Below are 18,592 nucleotides of genomic sequence, written 5' to 3' on the forward strand. Positions count from 1 at the left end.
ATTTTTGACCTTGGAAGCAGCTAGGTCTAATATACAAATTTCTCACATTTTACACCGCAAAATATTGCCCACTCTGATTGTACCTGCCTGAGTACAACGACCAAGTAACCTAGATGCAGCTTTCACTATATTCAGGATGAGGATTTTAGAGAAAATAATTTGTAAAGTATCAAAAAATTTCATATTCTCTCATCTTTATGCGGAAATGTTTTAATGGTTTAGGAATTTCAGGCAATTAATATCGTAGCTGACAGTTAGCAGTCTTCCCACTTCCTCATTTCTCAAGACAGTTCTGTAATTATTCATATTTTCGAAACATAATTTTGAAGTTTGCTACAAGTTCCAAATTTCTGTAGTTTCATATGAGCGCACACTCCGCAGCAGAGTGAAAATCTCATTCTGCAAACTTTCTGTGGTTTATTTTTCCAAATTAAAGGTAAGAAAAGCTAAGAAGTGTATATACGTCAATAATGTCTGATAGTACAGAGAACAGGGATTTTATTGAAAATACGTAATTTCAGGTCTCTATCACTTGCAGTTTTTTATTAAAATTTTTTATTTTCCATTTCGCTACGACTTTTTCACAAATAGTCGCTTTTATAGAGGTCTATAACCTCTTAACAACTCACCAGAAAACCAAAATATTTTAGTTATTGGCAAGTGTCTTGCGGAACTTTAACGCACATTTCTTTAAGAAAACCTTGTAATAATGGTGTGACACATTCACTCTTGAACTGTGTGATATGAGATGAAATCACCCAACTGTAGTAACTGGCCCTTGATGTCGTGGATATTGGCGATGGGATGCAGTTAACTTTCGTGCTGGTCAACGCTTTTTCTAACGAAGACATATCGGAGGATGTTACTGGTCATGTCGTTACCACATCACCTACACTTATGCATCCTGATGACCGTTCTACCTGAGACGGAGGATTGCACCTCTGATCTTCTACGCACCCGTCGATGGTCTGTATATGTTTAAAGTTACATTGACATCTACATCATACTCCGTAAGCCATCTTACGGTGTATGGCGAAGGGCACTTCTGGTACCATTAACTGATCCCCCCTTCCCTCTTCCACTCGCGAATAGAGTATGGAAAGAACGATAGTCGGTAAGCTTCTGTACTGGTTCTGATTTCTACAATTGACTCGTCATGGCGATTTCACGAGATGCATGGGGGGGGGGGGGAGGAAGTAATATGTTGACTGACTCTTCCCGTAAAGTACTCTCTCGAAATTCCAACAGTAAACCTTCCCGTTATGCGCAACGCCTCTCTTCTAATATCTGTGACTGGAGTCTGTTGAACATCTTTGTAATACTCTCGCGTCGACAAAATAAATCTGTGACGAAACGCACCAGTCTTCATTGAATCTTCTCTATCTCTTCTATCAGTCCTACGTGGTAAGGATCCCAGACTGATGAATAATACTCAATAATCTTTCGAACAAGCGCCTTGTAAGCCACTCCCTTTGTGGATGAGTTACATTTCCTTAAGACTTTTCTTATGAATCTCAGTTTGGCATCTGCTTTTCCTACTATTTGTTTGATGTGGTGATTCCACTTAAGTACAATTACTCCTGGGTATTACGGTAGATGCTGCTTCCAGCAATTTATCGTCAATAGTGTAGCTGTACAGTGGTGGATTTCTTTTCCTATGTATGCGAAATATGTTACATTTGTTGGCTGTGAGGTCCGCCAGTTATGCAAAACACCGTTTTCCTCCTAACTGGCGGACCTCACAGCCAACAATTTAAACTGCAAACACGGCCAGTACAAGGAGCTGCAAATAAAAATGATGAATATGTTACATTCATTTTTTACGTTCAGGGTCAACTATCAGAGCCCGCACTATTCACCAATCTTCTATAGGTCATTCTGCAAATCGACACTGTCTTTTGAATTTATAACACTCCGTCTTCAGGCCACAAGTGGCTCATCGGGAACATCGGAACACCGTGTAATCCTCAGTGGAGGATGCGGATGGGAGGGGCATGCGGTCAACACACCGCTCTCCCGGTCGTTATGATAGCTTTCTTTGACTGGAGCCGCTACTATTTGGTCGAATAGCTCCTTAATGGGCATCACGAGGCTGAGTGCACCCCGAAAAATGGCAACAGCGCATGGCAGCTGGATGGTCATCCATCTAAGTGCCGGCCGCGCCCGAAAGCGCTTAACTTCGGTGATCTCACGGGAACCGGTGTATCCACTGCAGCAAGGTCGTTGCCGTCTTATTCACAACCGCATCATCTGTCAATATTCTTAAAGAGCTTCCAATGCTTTCTGCCGACCGCGGTGGCCGAGCGACTCTAGGCGCTTCAGTCCGGAACCGAGCGAATGCTAGCCCGCATCTCGTGCTCGTGCGGTAGCGTTCTCGCTTCCCACGCCCGGGTTCCCAGGTTCGATTCCCGGCGGGGTCAGGGATTTTCTCTGCCTCGTGATGGCTGGGTGTTGTGTGATGTCCTTAGGTTAGTTAGGTTTAAGCAGTTCTACGTTCTAGGGGACTGATGACCTCAGATATTAAGTCCCATAGTGCTCAGAGCCATTTGAACCATCCAACGCTTTCTACTAGATAATTTGTCTATGTTGTAAGCAGTAACGGTCCTGTCACACTTCTTTGGGGCACTCCGGAAATTGCATTTACATATGTCGATTTTGTTCCGTTAAGAGCGACATTTTGAGTTCTGTCTACAACGAAGTTGGGAATCAAGTCGCGAATTCGAACCGATACTCGGTTAGCTCCTATACTTTTTACTAAACGGCAGTACGGGGCGGTGTCAACTGCTCTCCTAAAGGAACACGTATTCAACCTAAACTCCGTAGAATACAGCGTTATGGATGTCGTGGACGAACAGAGCGAGCTGAGTTTCAAAAGATCTCTCTTTGCGGAATCGATGTTGATTTTTATAGAGGAGATTTTCGTTCGCCACAACTGTCATACTTCTGAGCATAAAACGATGTAGACTTACAGTTATGTGCATCTGACGATTTCTGAGGCTTGCTCCACTTATTTAATCATTTAGTATTATTATTTAAAGAACTAGAAGACCGTAATTTTGTTTCACTAAGGCAGTATGGCTAGTGTGTGTAAGTTTGATTCTCCACCGAATGATTTTAGAAAGTTTTCGAATAATTTTAAGTTGGGACGGGCGAAGAACTGTTACGCTACTTTTGCCAGTCTCTTCCCAAGATGGGAGAATGAAATATCAGTTAATGGGAAGAAGATGGGAAACACATACAGCAGAGCTGTAGGCTGGCCGTTCAAAACACAAATACGTACCTTGGTCTTCAGGCAGTCGGAGCTAGCGGGCGCACTTCCCAGGCCTCGTTGTGTCGCGTCTGACGCGGTGCTGGAGTGAGGCTGTCAGGCGGCGCCCGTTATCGGCAATCGACTCCCTCCAGCACTGCCGCAATCGGGACGTGCCAGCAATGCTCCCTCTTCACCGTTATCGCACGGCCATTTCACTTAGCATGTAGCCGGGGCATAGCTCAAGGACGCGGTGTGGATAAAGCTGAGTACCTGTGGTCACGGGTAGCAGTTCAGCACTTTGCGTTTCTTTCCGGGTAGTTTTCCGTTTGCGCTTCTTTATTGCTCTACTCAGACCAGAGGACTCACCACAATCGTTAAAGCAATGGCCTCTTATTTGGGACCAGCGGAGTTCATATCAATAGCTGGGAAGAAGATGCGATCGTGATCTAGGTTTCCTGGCGTAGGCGTGAACATTACCGATCCATTTGTTTAAGAAGACGTGATTCTCAAATTCAGGCATGAATTATTCGTGAAATAGTTGAAAGATTTCCAGAAGCTGACATCCGAACGATAGCTTTGAGTTGAGGAGAAATTTAGTAACACGCAAGGCGATACTGTTACTAAGAAGGATAAACCTCCATTTGTGGCATTTGTACATTCGTACAAAAGTTTCGACAACATTGTGTGAAATACACTGTTCGAAATTCTGAAGGTGGTTGTTGTTGTGGTCTTCAGTTCGAAGACTGGTTTCCATTCTTCTCTATCGTGTGAAAGCTTCGTTATCTCCGAATAATTACTGTCGCGTACTTCGTTCTAAATTTGCTTACTCTATTCATCTCTTGGTTTCTCTCTATGATTCTTATGCCTGAACCTCCCCTATAATACTAAATTAGTGATCCCTTGATGGCTTACAATGTTCCTATCAGCCGATCTCCTCTTGCAGTCAAGTAGTGCAACAAATTTATTGTCTCACCAGTTTGATTCAGTGCTTTCTCATTAGTTACACTATCTACCCTTGTATCCTTCAGCATCCTTGTCTAGCCTCAAATTTCAAAAGACTATATTCTACTCTTGTCTAAACTGCTTACCGTCGATTTTTCACTTCCATACATGGATTCACTCCGGACAAATAAGTTCAGAAAAGGTCTTCTAACACTTAGCTCTATATTCGGTGTTAACAAATTTCTCCTCTTCAGAAACGCTTTTCTTGCCATTGCCAGCCTACATTTTATATCTTCTCCACTTCGGTCATCATCAGTTACTTTGCTGCCCAAGTAGCAGGCCTCATTTACTAGTTTTAGCGTCTCTAATTTCCTCAGCGTCACCTGATTTAATTTACTACATTTAATTAGCATACCATCCAGTTAATGGGTATAATGATTGTACGAAATATTCTGGCCATTACACTTAGTTTTCAGTTAAGAATGTGGATCATTGTGATGTCTTTTTATGGAAGTTGTACTTACGCTGTTATTCATGTTTTTGTAAATGATGAACCTTGTTACTCAGTATGTCTAACCTGCTACTCCATGTATTTCACTATTATATGCCTCTCATGCTTAGGATGGTTTTGGACATGGTGTATTCTTTCTCTGATTATGTCAAGTCAGTTACTTTGTGCAATTTGCTATTGTATGCCTCTCGTCTACGTGCTGGGCTTAGAATGCGAACTATTTTGGAAGTGTACAGGATGTTGTACTCTTTACACGGCCCTGATATGTACACTCCTGGAAATGGAAAAAAGAACACATTGACACCGGTGTGTCAGACCCACCATACTTGCTCCGGACACTGCGAGAGGGCTGTACAAGCAATGATCACACGCACGGCACAGGGGACACACCAGGAACCGCGGTGTTGGCCGTCGAATGGCGCTAGCTGCGCAGCATTTGTGCACCGCCGCCGTCAGTGTCAGCCAGTTTGCCGTGGCATACGGAGCTCCATCGCAGTCTTTAACACTGGTAGCATGCCGCGACAGAGTGGACGTGAACCGTATGTGCAGTTGACGGACTTTGAGCGAGGGCGTATAGTGGGCATGCGGGAGGCCGGGTGGACGTACCGCCGAATTGCTCAACACGTGGGGCGTGAGGTCTCCACAGTACATCGATGTTGTCGCCAGTGGTCGGCGGAAGGTGCACGTGTCCGTCGACCTGGGACCGGACCGCAGCGACGCACGGATCCACGCCAAGACCGTAGGATCCTACGCAGTGCCGTAGGGGACCGCACCGCCACTTCCCAGCAAATTAGGGACACTGTTGCTCCTGGGGTATCGGCCAGGACCATTCGCAACCGTCTCCATGAAGCTGGACTACGATCCCGCACACCGTTAGGCCGTCTTCCGCTCACGCCCCAACATCGTGCAGCCCGCCTCCAGTGGTGTCGCGACAGGCGTGAATGGAGGGACGAATGGAGACGTGTCGTCTTCAGCGATGAGAGTCGCTTCTGCCTTGGTGCCAATGATGGTCGTATGCGTGTTTGGCGCCGTGCAGGTGAGCGCCACAATCAGGACTGCATACGACCGAGGCACACAGGGCCAACACCCGGCATCATGGTGTGGGGAGCGATCTCCTACACTGGCCGTACACCACTGGTGATCGTCGAGGGGACACTGAATAGTGCACGGTACATCCAAACCGTCATCGAACCCATCGTTCTACCATTCCTAGACCGGCAAGGGAACTTGCTGTTCCAACAGGACAATGCACGTCCGCATGTATCCCGTGCCACCCAACGTGCTCTAGAAGGTGTAAGTCAACTACCCTGGCCAGCAAGATCTCCGGATCTGTCCGCCATTGAGCATGTTTGGGACTGGATGAAGCGTCGTCTCACGCGGTCTGCACGTCCAGCACGAACCCTGGTCCAACTGAGGCGCCAGGTGGAAATGGCATGGCAAGCCGTTCCACAGGACTACATCCAGCATCTCTACGATCGTCTCCATGGGAGAATAGCAGCCTGCATTGCTGCGAAAGGTGGATACACACTGTACTAGTGCGGACATTGTGCATGCTCTGTTGCCTGTGTCTATGTGCCTGTGGTTCTGTCAGTGTGATCATGTGATGTATCTGACCCCAGGAATGTGTAAATAAAGTTTCCCCTTCCTGGGACAATGAATTCACGGTGTTCTTATTTCAATTTCCAGGAGTGTATTTCCAAGGTTATGTATAACCTACTGTCGTTTGTTAAGGTAATAATGTATTATACACTAATGACACTCATGGCCTTCCCTTTTTACAAATAATCTGACTGCGTCCATTTTACGTAACCTTCGTTTTGAAATAGTTAGATTTTATCATGTTTGTACCGTAAAGACATTACTTATTTTTTATTGTCCATAACATTCCCGTGGAACGATATATGATTGTAACGCTGTTTCAGCATTGCCAACCTGTGAATGGATACAGACGACATACTACAAGCACCACTATTCCTTCACATTTAATTAGGATGATGTGTAACCTGATGTCTAGGTCGTGTCTGATAGTGTAGTCTTACCGAATCAAGCAACAGGTCTCTCTGATTTATTAGCCTGTGTTAATAGGGCAACTTAAGTATTCCTGCACCATGAATATGGTTTACGTATTTACTGTTTTTAACGCATCTGGTTTCAGTCCTATGTGACCATCACTTTTATTTTGTTATTGCGTTTACTGTTACTTTCACTATCACTGTTCTCCATATTTTCCGTTTATCAAAGATGTTTGGTAAAGATGTTGAGTCTTTTGCTTTGCTAATGATGTAAAAGGTCTTTGTTATGTTGGTTATGTATTTCAAATGTACCATCTTTCACATTACCCCGTTAATGAGGAATTTTGGCAGCATTACGATGGTTTCGTTCTCCTATGGAACTTTGTCTATTTGACTTAAAGCACTGTGGGATATGTTCTTTAGAATGTCAAGAAAGGGTTACAATAGTGTTTGGATGGTTTCAATGTGACAACCTCGATGTTATATCAGCTTAAAAAGAAAATGAGACATGTTTTTAACTGATCTGCTTCACCTTGTAAGTATTCATCTATGATTTTACACCGATATTTTTGTTGTGTAATGTAATTTTTATATACGTTGCACTTTTTCTACTTTTTTTCATTTTCGACGTTGTCAGACATCCGGTGATGATAGTCTGAGACTGAAACCGGTAGATGATAAATAAGTTAAGTAAACCAGCTTATAGCCTAAATGTATTTCCTAAAGTACTTAACGGCTGTTGCTTCTCACCTGATAAAAACATTGTATAGTAAGAAAACCGTTTTTGAAAAAGTGAATTTTGTTAACATCGAGTATAAATTCACGTGACAGGAAATTTTTGTGAAGATGTGGCTCGGTAGGCTTCCCGACTTAACAAGTCTCGAAAGTCTCCTCGAGTTTGCTGCCCGATACTAAAGTGAACTCGATTCGGTATTTCGGGGATCCAAATGTTTGCCATCAGGGTTCAAATGGTTCAAATGGCTCTAAGCACTATGGGACTTAACATCTGAATACTTAGAACCACTTAAACCTAACTAACCTAAGGACATCACACACATCCATGCCCGAGGCAGGATTCGAACCTGCGACCGTAGTAGCCGCGCAATTCCGGACTGAAGCGCCTAGAACCGCTCGGCCGGCTGCCATAAGGGAAACGCAGCTGCCGCTGAGTCTGGAGTTGTGCGGCGCCATGCTAATGCTCTCAAGTTCCGACACCCTGACGGATATACTCTGTCGTCGCTGATCACACTGATTTGGCCTCCGAACGTTGCGAATTTCCGAACTCCAGTTTGAGGTACCGTCGGACGTTGTGGTGGCCGCGTTTAAACCTTATGGCAACGTCGTCAGCCACCTTGCTGCGATGTCTAAGACGTTCGAAACAAACCTTGTCCTCAATAATGTCCGTCAGATAAAAATTGAACTACAGAAACACTTGGCCCCCTGCTTGGTTATTGCCGGCTGCAGGGCTGTCGTCATGTACGATGTTCATCCGCCCAGTTGTTCAGGTTTTGGCGGGGAAGGCCAGGTCCGTTCCGAACGTCTCCGACGTAGACTGGTTCAGGCGCCGATCGGAAACGTCGCTCTTCCTGCGGCACCCACTGTGTTACCTCTGTGTCAGGTGTCTGCGGCGCTGCTGTCTGCTGCCCCCCCCCCCGCCCACCCCCTCCCCACCCCCGCACCACGCCTGTGAGTCAGCCGTTAACCGGCGTCGACTCCTCTCGACGACGCGATGGATGTTTCACCAGTGCTTAACTACTGCAGGAGGCAATACAAATGAACGATGACCGTCAGCAGGCACAAGCTGTCCTGTCCCGGCCTCATTGTTCTTGATCACGGAGCTGTACCGACCTCCGCTTTTCTGCCATCTGACCACATGTCGGACGATAGCCGTCCGCCATCCGACACGGAACAGCGTTTCAGGAAGCAACAGTCGAAGAGGAAACGGAAGAGACAACGACCTACGCCTTCTGATGACTGCGCCCATCGGAAGTCTGCACGGAATGACGACCCTGCTGCTAATGATGCTCTGTCTTCTGACGCCCTGACAACTGACAGTGCAACGTCCGTCCTTGCCTCCGTCTCCAGTCAGCGTCCACCTCCGGACACTGACCTTCCTCTGCCTGCGTCTGATGCGGTTTCCCCCTTTCTGTGTCTGACGCTACCTGTGGGAGCATCTCTGATAGTGTTCCGCTGGACCGGCCTTGTGAGACGTCTGTTTCCTGGGCGCCGATGTCGATGCTGAGGATGGACATTCTTGAGCTGTACAGAACGATGGACCCCCTCGCTGGGGTCGGCTCCCTCCCTATCAAAGAGATCTGCCCTTTCTTGGGGGCCTAACAGGGAGTTCCCTATGCTTCCCCCGTGTTTGAATCGCCCATCCTCCTGTTGATGGCAGCTTTCCAGATTTATCGCATAGCCACGGTCAGTATTAACACCATTCTCATACGCCACAAACTGACTTTACTCCATGAAATGCAGTTTGCTGCTGACGTTGGCTCTCCTTCAGGGGTGCACGTTGCCACTTTTTGTGATCCCCATGGTATTACAGCACATATATCTCATGCTTCCCCTACTGGTAGTGGCGTGGCGATCCTCTTAGGTGACGGTATCCTCGTTGATGCAGTTACCTATCTCCCTGATGCCGGAGGTATGCCTCTCACTATAGTGCAGTCGGGATCGTCAATGTCTATGCGCCTTCTTCTTCGGGTCGTCACAGTGAAAGTTCCAGTTTCTTCTCAGAGACAGTCACGCCTCTTTTCCTGGGTCGGCAGGATGCACCGATCATGGAAGGCGATTTCAACTGCACCCAGGAACCCAAAGACCAACTACCATGTCACTCTCCATGCGCAGATCTAGTGACATTTCTCCAGCACCTCAGCCTTATCGATTCTTAGGAGCATGTTCATGGCGATCGTCTGGAGTTTACGCATTTCCCTATCCATTCTTTCAGCCACCTCGAACGTCTTTACATCTTCCGCAATATTGTCAGTGGGGGACAGGCTGCTGAAGTTTATGCATTGTCTTCATGACCGATATATCTGCGCCATCAATCTCTGCCGTCAAAGGATGTGGCCTGGCCGTGGATCACGGAAACTGAACACTACCCACCTTACTTCATCCGACTGCTGGCAGCTCATCGAAACCACGTGGACAGCTTGTCGTAGACGCCGTCATGCCTGTCAGTCTGCCTTGTCTTGGTGGGTGCTCTGTGCAAATCCTGCCCTCCACAAGGCCTTGATTGGTTTTGGAAGGGAGGTTTCAGCGTGACGGCGACGAACTCAGGAATTCTGTTTCACCATTCTCTGGGAATGAACTATGATGCCATATTCACCAGAGCGTCAGGTGATGGAGAATTGTGCTAAGGCACAGCTCACATTCCCCTCTCGCCACCACCTTGAGGGAGATATGATCAGGGCGCAAACACACGACGGGTTAGTGCAAGAGCGTCCATCTATGTGTCAAGTCATAGAGGAACGACGCCACCGTCGGAGGAAACTGATTAATGTTCTTACGACTGATGATTGGCAGCGTTTTGATACCCAACGGGATATTGGGCCTGTCTTCCTCGCACATTATGTCGCGCTGTGCTCTGAACACGTTACCACCCTGCCAACATTACGGCGGTCCCCAGACTCTCCTTTGGCTCGGTTCCCGTGGATGCGATGATGGATCTCATTGCTAAAATCACGGAGAACGAGGTCCATGACGCTATCTAGGTGGGTTTTACGAACAGGTCCTGACGGCCTCACACTGGAGTTTTGTCGTCCCCTTCTGGCGCTAATGTGGACGGAAATTTGTCAGAACCTTATGTCACCTTTCTTGCCGATTCCAGACGGTTTCCTAAACGGTTTCCTCGTCCCCATCCACAAGTCTCGGGGTACCTCACCGATAAGCGATTACTGCCCCTTGACGTTACGCAACAGCGATACAAAGACGTTTCCCGGCAGTTGACTGCGCTGCTTAAACGGACAACTAGGTACGTTATTTCCTCCGATCTAACTTCTTTGCGGGGTACAAATAACATCCGCACTGCCCTCTGCCGCTATCGGGACATAATCGCTCTTGCTCACGCTCGTCGTACGCCTGGACTATTGGCATCTCTTGACTTCAGCCAGGCGTTCGATAGCGTCGATCACGACTTCCTGGAAGGGGTGCTCCGCAATATGGTCTACCCTGGTACTACCGTCGATGTCGTAATGGGTCGCCTACGTGGAGCTACGTCTCGTGTACTCTACAATGGCCGTGTTACTCCTCTCATCTCGATCCGTCGAGGAGTGCGTCAAGCCTGTTCGCTCTCTGCACTGTTGTATGCATTCGCTGTGGAACCGTTGTTGTGCGGCCTCCGTCAACGCCTCTGGGATGTCTCTCGGTGACCATGTATTCAGCGGCACTGCACATACAGACGATCTCGTCATCGTTCTTCGTAGCGGCGCTGAGGGCAGGGAGTCACTGACATGGATTACCACCTACGGCGAAGCTTCTGGTAGCTGCTTAACGTCCGCAAATCGAGCGCCGTGGCTATATCTACGGGACTTCCTGCGGACAGTGCTGCTCCTTTGCGTGTACATGATATTCTCTGATGATTAGTGCTCGATTTCACAAGTGATCTGCAGCGGAAAATTGCCCTCAATTCCCGACGTCTACTTTCCCAACTATGAGCTGGGTTCTTAGATCACCGTTTATGAGCACCCGATCTTCTGCAGCACACACAATCCGCAAATGTATGTTTGACGTCACGTATCCCCCATGTGGCACAGACATTTCCTATTCCGTCATCCATGGCCCACCATATGCTAGCGACATTTAGTTCGTTTGTTTGCCACTGCTAGATGTTCAAAATAAGGTACGAAACCCTCACCCTCGCGCGGTGCAGGGGGGTTTAGGACTGTATTACGTGCCCGATAGAGCGGTAGCCCTTTCTATTGGCTGTCACATGACTTTGTGGCGCCGTAGTCCTACGTGCCTCACCAGCCTATAGCTGGAGGCCATTGTACCACACTCCCTCTCAGCACCTATCGAACCTTCAGAAGTCCCGCCGCACTTCTCTTACTTCAGCCACTTTTTCCTTGAACTGAGCCACGTCCATATTATGATACTGCCGGCGCAGTTGGCATCCACGAAGGCGATCTACGGTTTCCTTCAGAAGCACCGAATGTGGTTGGCTGCAAGCTTCCCCACGTCGACTGGCGTGCCTTTTGCCGATCGGCGTGCGCTCCCTGTCCTGCCACTGACGTCCAGTCTACATGATATCTTACTGTCAATGGGAAGCAAATACGCCGGTAACATCTTCACAGGATTCATCTCCCAGACATGCCGTTGTGTTTCGATGTGATGTTATGGACACAGACGAGCGGCGCCTGGTGTGCAGATCGGCGACAGGTGTCTGCTTCTTGGTACGACAGATGTTGTCCCTAATTACCCGTACCACTCCTCATCAGATACCTACTCAACTGTTCCTCTTTCCGACGCAGGATACTTCCCGCAAGCAAAGGATAACTCTGTGAGGTGGATTTGTGGACACGCAGTACACTACTTTTTTGCTGATGACGAGAGAACTATCCTTCACTTTTGGCAGTTCCTCAGTCAACGTCATTGTACAGTTCTCAGCAATCAAAAATACAGACATTTTTTCTCCCGTTTCCTTTGTAGTGACTTCCTTAATCCACTCCAGCGTTGGGATGTTCCTGTCATGAAGAATAGATGCCCGCCTCTTCCATACTTGGAACCGACATATTCTTTTGTCATCGGAATGTTCTCCTCGGGAAAACTATACGGCGATGGTCTCAATGAGTCTGACGTCTTGCTGCGCCCTCCTCCTTGCGACGCCGATTTCCTGCTATTCCCGGTGGTATTCATGTTAAAACTCCCTGGCCGATTAAAACGGTGTGCCGGACCGAGACTCGACAGGAAGTTTCATATCAGCGCACACTCCGCTGCAGAGTGAAAATCTCATTCTGGTATTAATGTTAATTAAAAAGAGCAAATAATTAAATACACAATAGATGTTCATTGTACCTGTACTCCATGTTCCCTACTCTTTCCCTGGTTCCTAGTGCTGGTGGAACGGGACTTGGTGGCGGGCCTCGGGTGGCGATCATTGCTCCCTTTGCCCCACCCCTCCCTTTGGACACCAGGAAGGTTAGTAAAAATAAGAATGTCGTAATGATTTATTTTTGACATGCTAGAGGTTTTACATTCGAATACTAGCAAGTGCACTCAGATTTTTAGTTTTGAATCTATATCAAAATGACCTCGTCCATTATTTTTATTCGGTTAATCTCTTTATCTTAATCGTTCGGCGCATCACTTTAATCATTGAATTAACTTTTTTATTTGTTCTTTTTTCCTTTCTATGGTTCTTTTTTCATTTGGAATATTTTTGTATACGATATCAATTATTATTTTGTATTAACTCAGATTTTTTCCTTTTATCGCTTTATATTTCTGTTTTTGTTATTGCATTCATCATCTCTGTTCTTAGTTTTGTTTGAATTTCGTTTTATCTGCTATCCCATATTTTTTTGAACCTTCCTTTACATTATTTTGTCCGTACTGCAACAAAAATTTGTGTTTTAAATGTCTGTATAAGGAGTATTAAAAAGAAATGTATACCTTGTAACGAAAAACGTGTTTTTGACAGCATTACACAGTAAATATCAGTGGACTTCCGTGTTTTGCTTTATGATCCATACATAACGTTTTTATATGTTTAAATATCATGTCAGATGAATGAAAGTAGTTAAGAAGACTTGCATAAAGATCCCAGCTGTGAAAAGAGAGAAGGAAGAAAAACTGCGAGCGAATAATGAAGTAAATACGACAATTGAAACGACTTACCACAGTATTTTAAATAAAAAAATACAGCTAAACGAATTAACTTAATGAAAATAATGATCAATGTTATTTCAATAAATATGTAAAAGCGAAATTTGAAAGCACCATTTCGGAATCGAGCTCTCAGCTTCCAGCAGGTCAGGAAGGTGTCTTAACCACCACGCTACGTCGCTGTTGTCGATCCATTACTATTTTCGAGACTTTATGGTATCGTACGAAAGGCTCTTTCGTCGATTTCTCGCAAACGAGGGCCCACTCGTGTGAATGGCTCCTGGGCATGTCGTCTGAGGGTCTAACCAACACCACCGAATAGATGGTACAAAAAAGGTCGATCACACCCCTGGGGAATTCCCCTTGTAAGACTGATTAATTATATCATTCTTCAGAAATTATGGCGGTGTTAATGACCGGATTGGAACATCATGGAGCAATTTCAGATAAAACTGAAAATGAGCAAAGCCAAAGTGCACTACTATGTGATTATAAGTATTTAGAAGATGCTGAAATATGTTCCTTGCAGACTGACATGCTTACCTCCTCCCTGCCGTCCTCACCATGTTCACTCTAATATGACGTCCTTTCTGTCCGATTTTTAACCATTGCTAAAGGCAGGATGAAAGGTGTTTCTCTTTCATTTTTTATAGAGATTTGTCTGGCAGACACGTGTACGTGTTGCACAGATGATTTTTCTGTGTATTGCAGTCCTTTGGGAAGACAATACGTACGGTGCGATAATATTTATTTTGTGTAATCACCACAACATTTTCTCATCCACTCCATATCCCAGAGTAAACTCAGCAATTACGAATGTGTGGGTGTTTGTGTTCGACTCTATAGGTAAGGGAGACAGACTCTCTTGTTTTGTCTGGCAGTGTAGTGACAAACTTGCTAAGAATCTCCAGAAAGGCCTAGTTACGTGCTTATCTTCAAATCAAAGCTTTACCCTAAGTTTCTCGCCGAAAAGCTGGCAACGTGAACAGCGCCAACTCCATTTTGTGAAACGACTGGTTTTCGTGGCAACTGCCGTTGACTGGCCTTTTTGAGGGTTGACAAAGCAAATTCTCAGCATATCAGAGCGATTTCCGCCCTTTTATTTTCTTTCTTTCTTTTTTTCTTTTTTTTTTTTTTTTTTTTTTTAAAGAAAAAGAAAGTACCGCGGTCCTCCTGCACATGCTGCCGAAAATGCATCTCTTAGTCCGTGCGCTGGTGTGGTAAGCAAGATGTTCTTCAGAATATGTGTTGGTACAGCTTTGTGTTTCAGTTAGTGAATATAGATACTCATTTTGATAAGGAAACTGCTTCATAAACTTCATTAAGCGTTCTGGAGGTTTTTAGTTCCGAATCGTGGAGGTCTTGTTTTAGCGATTCTCATGGGAGATGTTTGCTTAGTTTTCTCTCTTTGTTCGTGGGAACGTGGACTTTGAGCCATCAGCAATGTTGTTGCTTGAATTGAGAAAAACTTGGAACCTGTTTAAAAACAGTGCTATTCTAAATTTGCGAGGGTAACAATTTTGATATAAATTTGGTATCTTGGTGTAGGCAGGTTGATTTCAAGTAATAAGCCTCGTGCATAGCCAAGTTTGTGTCTGCTTCTCATAGTTTTGAAGTGCCCTGCCTGTTTCGATCGCGAGATTTGAATTTTGTTCTTTTATTAAAGAGTTGGGGATTAATGTACAGGTCAACCGTCACGTGTGCAAAAAGCGAAGATACATTGTGCATAGTACTTTTTGATGTATCGGATAAATAATTCGACGCAGGATGAACCACAAATTACATACTGATTTTCAAATATCATCAAAATTACGGAATTAATTAATTAAGGCCCTCGCTAGCACGACCTCTTGCTCCGGTGTGAATTAATAGTGGTGGAGGAAGTTTTTTGTGTTTCTGTTGTTATGTTACGTGTGTCTTATTTGTTTCTGTTATTATATTGAGTGTGTCTTATTTGTTTCTGTTATTAAGTTGTGTATTGTTTTAATATTGACGCAGGATTATTCTCCCTTATTGCATACATTCCCAACTTTCATTGCGCTGGTACCTGCTTGTGATTTCATTTAATCTTGACGTCTACAAATGAGGGAGTATACAGATGCTATTGTTAATCTAACATTAAGTCACGTATTCGATGTGGGTTATCAATCATTTAGATAAAGTTAAGAGTTTTTGTCAGAGTTACCTTTCAAATATTACCCCTCACCAAGTACTGGGACTTCATCTACATGTTCTCCCGACAGCTACAGATGTGCAGTCAGTTTCCGATCCAATTTTATGCATATGTGTGTCTCTGGGAAGGATTTTCGCCTTCGTGCAGTCGAATCCCACTACCGGGATCTATCTGCTGAACAGTTGAATTTAAGGCCTTGATAAAGTTTGAAAAACATTCCAAGCGGTCGATATTGTACACAACGTGGCTAAGAGTGAGACGAGAGCTACGTTAGTTACTTGATTCCTCATTTCGATGCCCCAGGGCAAGTACCAGAGGAACATGTGGCAGCTTGCGTTACTACTTTTGGACAGCCGAAGGGATTAAGTTTCTCTTGTAAATCGAGATTCTAATAAAAGTTTTCTGAATAGGAGTAGTAGCTTTGCATTTGCCGACTTCTATGCGTCACGGCATAGCAGAGATTACAGAAGAATTCGAATTTCAGAGGTCAAGACAGGCTAGAGGGTCTCCACAGCAGCAGAGACAAAGGTTTGACTACTGTAAATCGCCGCGCAAGACAGATGCCAAATGAACGGATTTCCAATTTCCCCCGCATAGCCGTACTGGACATTCGACGGTCCGCTCTTTATCAGATCGCTGCCGATTATTATTTCACGGCATCAGGAACCAATTTCTGTTAGGATGGAATGGACACAAATGCTCTTAATAGGCTCCAGCAGCCTATGAACAACACATCCAGAATCCTTCTGTGACTTTTGGATACTGAGCGTATTAGAAACTTAGATTTCTCGCTATTATACTTATTAAAGCGCAACTATGAACTTCGTAAAATGTGCTACCGATTTAACACTGTTGTACAAAAGCACGGAAGAACTGCGAGAAATGCATGCTTGGACATATATGCAGATGCTAGCCAAACCAGTAGCTTATTCTGTTCTATTTGACCATGAACAGAACCTGTACAATGCTCTCATTACGTCGCAAGCGTCAGCCATGGTGAGAATCTTATACCGTATTACCGTATAGTGCATTATGTAGGGGCTGACTGAGTTCGACCGTCCGCTAATTGTTGGTGGACGTATTGTGGACGCTTCTTTAACCAAGGAAACCGAACTGTTTGATATTTAAAAAGGCACTGTGTTGAAGATTTATACTGCTTGCAGGGTACGCAGAGAACATCATCTGTTGAGTCGAAACGTGGTCCAAAGTGTGTACTGACTGATCTTGACAGCTAGCAATATAAGGGGATGTTGTAGGAAAATACACTGAAGAGCCGAAGAACCTGTACACCTGCCTAACATCGTGTAGGGCCCCTGCGAGCACGCACCGCAACACGACGTGGCATGGACTTGTCTATTGTCTGAAGTAGTGCCGGAGGGAATTTACGTCATGAATCCTGCAGGGCTGTCCATAAATCCGTAAGAGTGCGAGGGGGCAGAGATTATTCTGAACAGCACTTTGCAAGACATCCAAGATACGCTCAATAATGTTCATGTCTGGCGAGTTTGTTAGTCAACGAAAGTGTTTAAACTCAGAAGAGTGTTCCTGGAGCCACTCTGTGGCACTTCTGGACCTGTGGGGTGTCGCATTGTCATGCTGGAATTGCCCAAGTCTGTCGGAATGCACAATGCACATGAATGGATGTAGGTGATCAGACAGGGTGGTTACGTACGTGACACTTCTCAGAGTCGTGTCTAGATGTATCAGGGGTCCCATATCACTCCAACGGCACACGCCCCACACCATTACAGACCTTCCACCAGCTATCGCTCCCCTGATGACATGCACTGTCCATAGATTGATGATGTTGTCTCCGTAGACGTACATCCGCTTGATAAAATTTGAAGCGTGACTCATCCGACCAGGCAACGTTTTTTCAGTCATCAACAGTCCAATGTTGGTGTTGACGGGCCCAGGCGAGGCGCAAAGCTTTACGTCGTGTGGTCATCAAGGGTACATGAATGGGCCTTGGGCTCCGAAAGTCCATAGCGATGATATTTTGTTAAATGGTTTGCACGGTGACACTTGTTGATGGCCCAGCACTGAAATCTCCAGCAGTTTGCGGTAGGGTTGCACTTCTGTCACGTTGAACGTTTCTCTTCAGTCGTAGTTGGTCCCGTTCTTGCATTACCTCTTTCCGGCCGCAGCGATATCGGAGATTTCATGTTTCACACGATTCCTAATATTCACGGTACACACGTGAAATAGTCGTACGGGAAAATCCCCACTTCATCGCTGCCTCGGAGATGTTGTGTCCCATCGCTCGTACACCGACTTTAACACCCTTTCATACTCAAATCTTGATAACCTGCCATTGTAGCAGTAGTAACCGATCTATCAACTGCGCCAGACACTTATTGTCATGCATATTCGTTGGCGATCGCATCTCCGTATTCTGTCTGTTTACATATCTCTGTTATTGAATACGCTTGCCTATACCATTTCTTTGGCGCTTCAGTGTAAGCAGACGACAGCTACAAAAGGCGCTGCAGGACTGAATGTGGCACTCGTTAACCTTATCAGTAACAAAACAACACGAAGGGAGGTCCATAAATATGGACTTGCAGGGCGACCGGGAATTAATTACAGAACCATTCATCAGCGATGCAAATGCCCGTAACAGGAGCTGGTGCCGAAGCCATAATATTTCTGGAAGGTCGTACTACTGCCAAGGATTTTGTGACCATTTTCTCTGTCCAGATCTATCCCGTGGTACAATGTTTTTCCCCTAATAGTGCTGCAGGACGAGAAGGCACCTGTTCACACAGTTCGCATCGTTCAGGATGGTTTTGTGAGTACGATGATGAATTATCTCATCTCCCCTGGTCACCACAGTCATTAGCTCTCGATATTATTGAGACTTTGTGGCTGACTTTTGA

The 18,592-nt window shown here is 45.5% G+C and overlaps 1 protein-coding gene across 1 annotated transcript in view; it reads right to left on the reverse strand.

The window, feature by feature from the left end:
• The window catches only part of LOC124545092 (alpha-tocopherol transfer protein-like), a 90,141-nt gene extending 86,732 nt beyond the window's left edge, over nt 1-3,409 (reverse strand). The window contains exon 1 of the mRNA XM_047123904.1: nt 3,281-3,409. The gene's annotated coding sequence lies outside the window, so the exon portion shown is untranslated. The remainder of the gene's footprint in view (nt 1-3,280) is intronic.
• Between the last annotated feature and the right edge of the window lie 15,183 nt (nt 3,410-18,592).

This window comes from Schistocerca americana, chromosome 8, assembly GCF_021461395.2.
Source record: "Schistocerca americana isolate TAMUIC-IGC-003095 chromosome 8, iqSchAmer2.1, whole genome shotgun sequence".
NCBI classification, from domain to species: Eukaryota; Metazoa; Arthropoda; class Insecta; order Orthoptera; family Acrididae; genus Schistocerca; species Schistocerca americana.